This window comes from Rhincodon typus, chromosome 18, assembly GCF_021869965.1.
Source record: "Rhincodon typus isolate 14 chromosome 18, sRhiTyp1.1, whole genome shotgun sequence".
NCBI lineage: Eukaryota > Metazoa > Chordata > Chondrichthyes > Orectolobiformes > Rhincodontidae > Rhincodon > Rhincodon typus.
The window spans coordinates 53,270,707-53,280,944 of NC_063349.1; the positions used below are offsets into that span (position 1 = coordinate 53,270,707).

Consider the following 10,238-nt stretch of genomic DNA (forward strand, 5'->3'; position numbering starts at 1 on the left):
ATTCCCAATTCCTTCGCCTGCGCCGCATCTGCTCCCAGGATGAGGCACTCCACTCCTGTACATCTCAGTTGTCCTCGTTTTTCTGTAATGTCTCACAGCTATTATGCAAAATACCTTTAAATGATATGGTCATATTGTCACCACTATATCATGGCATGGTACCTGATGATGCAAGGTTCTCGTTCTCCTTCTTACTGAGTCCACTTGCAGTACAGCACGCTAAGAGAAGCATGCCATAGTTTTTCTCAGAACTGCTTCACTAGAGCCCATTCAGACAAGTGCCTGTAACTGTAATGCACATAGCCACCAGGGCCTGTAATAATGGTCTATTGAATCCTTCAGCACTGTGTTGCACACATTTGCTCTTATGGGAGCGAAAGCATGTATCACTCATCAGGTACAAATACCCTGCTGAAGTCAAAAGGCCCATCACTGCACCCACAGCTGATTGTGAGGGCAGAACCTATCGGGGTTATCAGCAGTGGCTATTTATAAAGGAATAGCTCCCAGATCCAAATATATTGTGTGTGGTGTGGTGGTATTGTCACTAGACTAGTAACCCAAGCTAATGTTCTGGGAATTTGTTTGCATTTTTTATATTCACTTATGCCACTTGGGCATCGCTGGCTGGGCCCACATTTATGACTCATCCCTAGTTGCTCTTAAGAAGGTGATGATGAACTGCCTTTTTGAACTGCTGCAGTCTACATGTTGTAGGTGGACGCACAAAGCCCTTAGGGAGGAAATTCCAGGATTTTGACCCAGCGACAGTGAAGGAACGGCGATATATCTCCAAGTCAGAATGGTGAATGGCTTGGAGGGGAACTAGCAGGGGGTGGTGTTCCAACGTATCTGCTGCCCTTGTCCTTCTAGATGGAAGTGGTCGTGGGTTTGGAAGGTGCTGTCTGAGGATCTTTGGTGAATTTCTGCAGGGCATCTGTTAGACAGTACACACTGCTGCAACTGAGTATCAGTGAAGGAGGTGCTTGTGGATGTGGTGTCAACCAAGTGGGGTGTTTTGTCCTGGATGGTGTCAAGCTTCCTGAGTATTGTTGGGTTTGCACTCGTCCAAGCAGGTGGGGAGTATTCCATCACACTCCTGACTTGTGCGTTGTAGATGTGGATAAGCTTTGAGGAGGTGAGTTACTTGCTGCAGTATTCCTAGCCTCTGACCTGCTCTTGTAGCCACTATGTTTACGTGGTGAGTGCCTCTGAGTTTCTGATCAATGCTAACCCATCACCCCCCACCCCTCTCCACCCCAGGACGTTGGTATTGGGGGATTCAGTATCTGAGGAGTTGCAAATGTTGCTCAGCATTGTGCTTTCATTCGTGAATATTCCTACTTCTGACCTTATGATGGAGGGGACGACATTGATGGAGCAGCTGAAGATGGTTGGGCCTAGGACACTACCCTGAGGAACTCTTATAGCCATGTCCTGGAGCTGAGATGACTGACCTCCAACTACCATGGCCATCTTCCAATGTGCCAGGTATGACACCAACATGCGGAAAGTTTGCCCTTGATACCCACTGATTTCTGAAGAAGGGTCTAGGCCCGAAACGTCAGCCTTCCTGCTCCTCTGATGCTGCTTGGCCTGCTGTGTTCATCCAGCTCTACACCTTGTTATCTCAGATTCTCCAGCATCTGCAGTTCCTACTATCACTTAAAAATATCAACAGGATTAGACTTGAATATACTCAATGACCTACCTTCTGTGGCCTTTTGGATTGAGGCATACAGCCTTTCAGCCCATCAAGTCTGTGTCCCCTCACTTGTCCCTGCCCTAGTTTGGGGAAAACTCCTTCCTGCACCTGCCCAATTGACTCTTTTAAGAGTTCTGAGTGCTTCAATGAGATCATTAATGTGCCCTTGGGGCAGCTTTTAAATGGGTTATGTAGTACATACGGTTAGCTGTTTGTTTATTATTTCTGGCAACAATTTGATTTCCCAATGTTGTTTTGTTCCCAACACACTTCAGAGTTGACTTTGATGACACATAAAGGCAATTTGCTGCTCTAGTGCAGCTGTTGGAGGCAGTCTCATACACTATCTAGACCAGCAGCCTTCACAGTTCTGGTTATTGTGCAACGTGGATTATTGATACCCAACCTGCCCGCTAACTTAGCCTCAGGCACACCAACACATAGGTTAGCCAAGGAGTTACAACAAAGACTAAGGCACCTCGTCAGCAACTCACCCCACTCAATCCACTCAGCCCAGGAGTTCCTCAAATCCCTTAAGGACATAAGAACAGACGATGACGAGACCATAGTGTCCTTTGGCGTTACCGCCCTATTCACATCGATTGACATACCATTGGCGAGAAAACATGAGCAACACTACTGAAAAAATGAGACCCGAGTGACACCATCTTCACAGACAACATGCTGAAACTACTGGGCCTATGCCTCATGACCCACTTTACCTTTAATGGCCAAATCTACGAACAGATCAACGGGACACCCATGGGGTCACGTATCTCCGGACTAATATCAGAAGCGGTGATGCAGAGACTTGAAAGCATGGTCCTTCCGCTAATCCAACCCAAACTATGGATCCGATATGTGGACGACACTCCCGTCATCATCAAACGGACCAAACTAGAGGAGACACACCAACTAATAAACAACAGTCTCACCAGCATCAAATTCACCAGAGAAGAGGAAAAGAACGAACAGCTCCCATTCCTGGACGTCAGGATGGAACGCAGGGTCAACAGGGAATTCCTGATGAAGATACACAGAAAAACTACACACACTGACCAAGTACTGAATTTCAACAGTAACCGCTCCAACACTCACAAACAAAGTTGCGTGAAACACTATTTAACCAAGTGACAACACACTATAGCAACCCAGAACTACACCAAAAAGAAAAAGAGTATCTCCACCAAGTATTTAGGGACAATAGATACCCGAACAACTGGATCCGACAATGCCTATCACATGAACAACAACAGGAAGATACTGCATGCCCTAACACACTCGTCATGCTACCATACATCAAGAACACATCTGAACTGACCACAAGACTCCTTCGACCATTGGGCATCAGAGTAGCACACAAACCCACGTCAACCCTACGCCAACTGCTAACTCGAACCAAAGACCCCTTACCCACTATGGACAGAACCAGTGTAATATACAAAATTCCATGCAAGGACTGCAACAAACATTACATTGGACAGACAGGAAGAAAATTGGCCGCAAGAGTACATGAATACCAACTAACAGCAAAAAGACACGACCAATACTCACTCATCTCCATTCATACAGATAAGGAGAACCACCAGTTTGATTTTGGGACAACACCAGGATCCTAGGACAGGCCAAACAGAGACAAGCTCAGGAATTCCTAGAGGCTTAGTTCTCCACCAAGAAGGCCATCAACAAACACGTAAAATTAGACCCTATATATACAATACTGTGAAGGAAAACTGGAAATGAGATAACCAAATCCAACAGACCCCAGAGTTTAAATACCAGGTGGGAAAACACAACGGTGCTTCATCGGAGGCTGCACTGATGATGTTACCCAGCAGGGTAATGAAAAGTCTGCAAACTAATGAACTAGCTCGGCAAGCCAACCAACCATAGCATCCACAACCCGAGTTACAAATCTACTCAAGAACCTTAGTAATTTAACCCCAATCCTAGTCCCTGCTGTCCACCCTAGCCCCCACCATCTCGGACATGCCTCAGCTCAAGATTGCAAATGGAAATTGATGTGCAGTCGGAGAGTCAGTCTACAATGGGAGGCTGAACGCCACACCATTGAGCCAATAAGCATTGATTTCACCCAATACATCCATCGCCAGGGCTTTTCAGGAGCTGACTGTTAAGAGTTAGACTGAACGGGCAATCAGATTCATGATCATCTTTTGCCTACTCTGCAACATTGCCAGGGTCAGCCCTTGTGACCGCTTATAAACTATACGTTCCAAAGGGGAATGGCAGAGAGGGAGAAGAGACAAGTGAACAAGACAGTTGTAATCTGTCTGCACTCTTGAAGATTCAACTAATATTATAATTCATTCATGGGATGTAGGCATTACTGGCCAGTCCAGCATTTATTGCCCTTCCCTAATCACCCAGAGGGCAGTTGAGAGCCAACCGCATTGCTGTAGGTCTGGAGTCACATGTAGGCCAGACTATGTAAGGATGGCTGATTCCTTTCTCTGAAGGACATTAGTGAAGCAGATGGGTTATATGGTTGCCATTAGATTATATTTAGTTCTAGAACTTTTATCGAATTCAAATTTCGCCACGTGCCACAGTTTCTTTTGAACATTAACTTGAGATTTAGGATTGCTGATTCAGCAACATTACCACCACACCACACCAGATTTTTCAGCGACAGGGAAGTCAAATGTTGTAGAGAACAGGCAGCAAAAAAAGAGGGTCACTGGACATGGAACGTTAACTCTGTTTCTCTCCACAGATGCTACTGAGTTTCTCCAGGACTTCCTGTTTTTGTTTCAGAGAGTCCTGCTCCTATATCACATATTCATCTGTCCTAATTTTCCAATCCCCACTTTTCAAAAGTCTCACAATCTTTACTTCTCTCCTTTGACCACTGTTAGGTTGCCTCCCCTCACTTAACACTTGCACTCACTTCACAAGAAGGAACAGTATTAAGAACAAACTGAGTGAGAATGAATGAATAAAATAATAAATCATTTGCAGAAATCACAACTTTTCCATTCTGTCTGGAGATGCTTTGCCTGTTCCTTTCCCTATGGCATGAGAGGTTGGAGGCTGCTAGGTTTCCAGTGAGGACATTCCTGATGGCCTTGGAAGACAGCTGTGTGTGTTGTAAGCTAAATTTTCACAGTCTGGTCCCAGCTGACAGAAATATACTAGCAAGGGACCTTGCAAAATGCCAGTTAGAGGAATAGGCATACTGTCACCCTGAGAATGGACAGTAAGTTCTTCCTTCATGGGCCCAAGGTCATATCCTGGGGGCAACACAGCACCACAACTTGTACTGTGTCGGTGAACAGAGTACTGATGTGATCAGGTGCACTGGAAGTTTTTTCCAATGGTGGAGCTTAAAGCCAAGATACCAACTTGTGTTGCAATGGATATTGCCAGATTTGCAATGGATAGTCCATCACCATGCCTCCCATCTGCGGAAGGGAATGACTCTGTCATTCCTGCCATCTCCAACGGGATGCCACCACCAAAAATATATTCCCTTTTCCCTCCCGCGTCAGCCTTCTGCAGAGACCGTTCCCTCCAGGACACCCTGGTTCATGCCTAAAACATCCACACCCCCACCCCAAAGCACCATCCTATGCAATCACAGAAGGTCTATTATTTGCCCATTCACCTCCTCCCCCCTTATTGTCCAAGGCTCCAAACACACCTTCCAGGTGAAGCAGTGTTTTACTTGCTTTTTTCAATCTAGTCTACTGCATTCACTGGTTACATTGATGAAACCAAACACAGACTGAGTGACCATTTTGCTGAACACCTCTGCTCTGTCTATAGCAGTGACCCTGACCTCCCAGCAGCTTGCCATTTCAATAAGCCACCGTGCTCTCACACTAACATCACTGTCCTGGGCCTGAAATCAGAAAAACAGAAATTGCTGGAAAAGCTCAACAGGGCTGGCAGCATCTGTGGAGATGAAGCAGAGTTAACGTTTTGGCTTCTTCAGAACAAGCACAGTGCAAGCTCAAGGCACAACACTTCATTTTTCACTCAGATACCTTACAGCCTTGAGATCACCACATTGGATTCAATAACTTCAGAAACTGACAGCATTTTGTCCATTCTCCATCTTTCTTACATTCCCTCCATGTCCCCTTCTCCCATGGCCATTTTGTATTTGTGGGTTTACTTTGCAGGTAGAACAGACCAATTCTATCCCTTTCACACCTTCTATCTGTTTTATTTCCTACACCATTAACAACCCTTTAGACCTCTGTATTGGGTCTGTGTACCATCTGCCTCCTTACTCCTTCTCTTCCTAATGTATTAAAAAGAATCTATTTTCCAACACCTTTTCAGTTCTGAAAAAGAGTTATACTGGACTTGGAACGTTAACTTGGTTTCTCTCTCCACAGATGCTGCCAGAGTTGCTAAGTTTCTCCAGCATTCTGTGTGTTTGTTCCTGCTCACCTATACCCAGTGAATCATTTCATCCAAATTCGCCTCTAACCCTAACATCTTGGGTGTCATTAGCATCAATAGTGGAGCTGATGGTTATAAAAGAGAGATTAAATTCTCTCTCTTTCTCTCTTCTGCCACTGACTAAAGAACATCCACACATTGAAGTGAAAAAGGGACTACAGTTAGGTTGTGGTGTGAGGGAGAGCAAAGTGGAAGATGTGTTTGTTGCAAACAGCCGCAACTTATTACTCAGAGTATTCCAGGTGAGGGTGACAACAGAAGGGACAGGGAGAAGCAGGTCTAAAGAATCCAGTGGCCACACTTCCATTATATTCTGTTCCATGTTTGGTAATATCATCTCTTCAAGGTTGGAAAAAGGAAGGGAGAGCATGTGCAGATGCTCCAATTTCCCATTGAGTGTGGAAGCTGAGTGCTGTGTACCATCTTTCACTACAAGAAAGAGGAAACTGTATTCCTGACAGTCTATTGAGATATTTGGAGAATGTATGGGGATGATAGTATTGTGGGAATGTTAATTTACCCGAAACACTACCTAGGTAGTGTCTCCCACCCATCCTCCTCCTCTAACCAAAAAAAAAGGTTCTGAGCGCTGATTTGGTAAGGCTACTAGTATTTTTTTTTTGTAATTTGTCTGTTTGGGAACTCAGAACAGTGGGAATGGATGTTAGGGCAGTTGTATGCTCCTCCTGTAGAATGTGGGAGGTAAGGGTCACCACTAGTGTCCCCACTGACTTCATCTGTGGGAAGTGCACCCAACTTCAGCTCCTCGGAAACTGTGTTAGGGAACTGGAGCTGGAGCTGGATGAACTTCGGATCATTCGGGAGGCTGAGGGGGTAATTGAGAGTAGTTACGGGGAAGTAGTCACACCTCAGGTACAGGAAAAAAGTAGATGGGTTACAGTCAGGGGACGGAAAGGGAACAGGCAGACAGTGCAGGGATCCCCTGTGGCCGTTCCCCTCAAAAACAAGTATACCGTTTTGGGTACTGTTGGGGGAGATGACTTACCAGGGGTAAGCCATGGGGTACAGGTCTCTGGCACAGAGTCTGTCCCTGTTGCTCAGAAGGGAAGGGGGGAGAGGAGGAGAGCATTAGTCATTGGGGACTCCATAGTTAGGGGGACAGATAGGAGATTCTGTGGGAACGAGAGAGACTCGCGGTTGGTGTGTTGCCTCCCAGGTGCCAGGGTCCGTGATGTCTCGGATCGTGTTTTCGGGATCTTTAAGGGGGAGGGGGAGCAGCCCCAAGTCGTGGTCCACATAGGCACCAACGACATAGGTAGGAAAAGGGATGGGGACGTAAGGCAGAAATTCAAGGAGCTAGGGTGGAAGCTTAGAGCTAGAACAAACAGAGTTGTTATCTCTGGTTTGTTACCCGTGCCACGTGCTAGCGAGGCGAGGAATAGGGAGAGAGAGCAGTTGAACACGTGGCTACAGGGATGGTGCAGGAGGGAGGGATTCAGATACCTGGATAATTGGGGCTCATTCTGGGGTAGGTGGGACCTCTACAAACGGGATGGTCTACACCTGAACCAGAGGGGTACCAATATCCTGGGGGGGAAATTTGCTAACGCTCTTCGGGAGGGTTTAAACTAATTCAACAGGGGGGTGGGAACCTGAATTGTAGCTCCAGTGTACAGGAGGTTGAGAGTAGCGAGGTCATAAATAAGGTTTCAAGGTCGCAGGAGTGTACCGGCAGGCAGGAAGGTGGTTTGAAGCGTGTCTACTTCAATGCCAGGAGCATCCGGAATAAGGTGGGTGAACTTGCAGCATGGGTTTGTACCTGGGACTTCGATGTTGTGGCCATTTCGGAGACATGGATAGAGCAGGGACAGGAATGGTTGTTGCAGCTTCCGGGGTTTAGATGTTTCAGTAAGATCAGGGAAGGTGGTAAAAGAGGGGGAGGTGTGGCATTGTTAGTCAAGGACAGTATTACGGTGGCAGAAAGGACATTTGATGACAACTCGTCTACTGAGGTAGTATGGGCTGAGGTTAGAACCAGGAAAGGAGAGGTCACCGTGTTGGGAGTTTTCTATAGGCCTCCGAAAAGTTCCAGAGATGTAGAGGAAAAGATTGCAAAGATGATTCTGGATAGGAGCGAAAGTAACAGGGTAGTTGTTATGGGGGACTTTAACTTTCCAAATATTGACTGGAAACGCTATAGTTCGAGTACGTCAGATGGGTCAGTTTTTGTCCAATGTGTGCAGGAGGGTTTCCTGACACAGTATGTAGATAGGCCAACAAGAGGCGAGGCCACATTGGATTTGGTACTGGGTAATGAACCAGGCCAGGTGTTAGATTTGGAGGTAGGTGAGCACTTTGGTGATAGTGACCACAATTCGGTTACGTTTACTTTAGCGATGGAAAGGGATCGGTATATAACGCAGGGCAAGAGTTATAGCTGGGGGAAAGGAAATTATGAGGCGATGAGGCAAGATTTAGGATGCATAGGATGGAGAAGGAAACTGCAGGGGCTGGGCACAATTGAAATGTGGAGCTTGTTCAAGGAACAGCTACTGCGTGTCCTTGAGAAGTATATACCTGTCAGGCAGGGAGGAAGTGGTCGAGCGAGGGAACCGTGGTTTACTAAAGAAGTTGAATCTCTTGTCAAGAGGAAGAAGGAGGCTTATGTAGAGATGAGGCGTGAAGGCTCAGTTAGGGCGCTTGAGAGTTACAAGTTAGCCAGGAAGGACCTAAAGAGAGAGCTAAGAAGAGCCAGGAGGGGACATGAGAAGTCTTTAGCAGGTAGGATCAAGGAAAACCCTAAAGCTTTCTATAGGTATGTCAGGAATAAAAGAATGACTAGAGTAAGATTGGGGCCGGTCAAGGACAGTAGTGGGAAGTTGTGCGTGGAGTCCGAAGAGATAGGAGAGGTGCTAAATGAGTATTTTTCGTCAGTATTCACACAGGAAAAAGACAATGCAGTCGAGGAGAATACTGAGATACAGTCTATTAGACTAGACGGGATCGAGGTTCATAAGGAGGAGGTGTTAGCAATTCTGGAAGGTGTGAAAATAGATAAGTCCCCTGGGCCAGATAGGATTTATCCTAGGATTCTCTGGGAAGCTAGAGAGGAGATTGCAGAGCCTTTGGCTTTGATCTTTATGTCGTCATTGCTACAGGAATAGTGCCAGAAGACTGGAGACTAGCAAATGTTGTCCCCTTGTTCAAGAAGGGGAGTAGAGACAACCCTGGTAATTATAGACCAGTGAGCCTTACTTCGGTTGTGGGTAAAGTGTTGGAAAGGATTATAAGAGATAGGATTTATAATCATCTAGAAAGGAATAATTTGATTAGGGATAGTCAACACGGTTTTGTGAAGGGTAGGTCGTGCCTCACAAACCTTATTGAGTTCTTCGAGAAGGTGACCAAACAGGTGGATGAGGGTAAAGCAGTTGATGTGGTGTATATGGATTTCAGTAAAGCATTTGATAAGGTTCCCCATGGTAGGCTATTGCAGAAAATACGGAGGCATGGGATTGAGGGTGATTTAGCGGTTTGGATCAGAAATTGGCTAGCTGTAAGAAGACAGAGGATGGTGGTTGATGGGAAATGTTCATCCTGGAGTTCAGTTACTAGTGGTGTACCTCAAGGATCTGTTTTGGGGCCACTGCTGTTTGTCATTTTTATAAATGACCTGGATGAGGGCGTAGAAGGATGGCTTAGTAAATTTGTGGATGACACCAAAGTTGGTGGAGTTGTGGATAGTGCGGAAGGATGTTGCAGGTTACAGAGGGACATAGATAAGCTGCAGAGCTGGGCTGAGAGGTGGCAAATGGAGTTTAATGTGGAAAAGTGTGAGGTGATTCACTTTGGAAGGAGTAACAGGAATACAGAGCACTGGGCTAATGGTAAGATTCTTGGTAGTGTGGATGAGCAGAAAGATCTCGGTGTCCATGTGCATAGATCACTGAAAGTTGCCACCCAGGTTGATAGCGTTGTTAAGAAGGCGTATAGTATGTTAGGTTTTATTGGTAGAGGGATTGAGTTTCGGAGCCATGAGGTCATGTTGCAGCTGTACAAAACTCTGGTGCGGCCGCACTTGGAGTATTGCATACAGTTCTGGTCACCGCATTATAGGAAGGATGTGGAAGCATTGGAA

At 46.0% G+C, this 10,238-nt stretch overlaps 1 protein-coding gene across 1 annotated transcript in view; it reads left to right on the forward strand.

Moving 5' to 3' along the window:
- The window catches only part of LOC125485391 (protein SCAF11-like), a 42,316-nt gene that overhangs the window by 8,720 nt on the left and 23,358 nt on the right, over positions 1–10,238 (forward strand). The gene's annotated exons all lie outside the window — the stretch shown is intronic.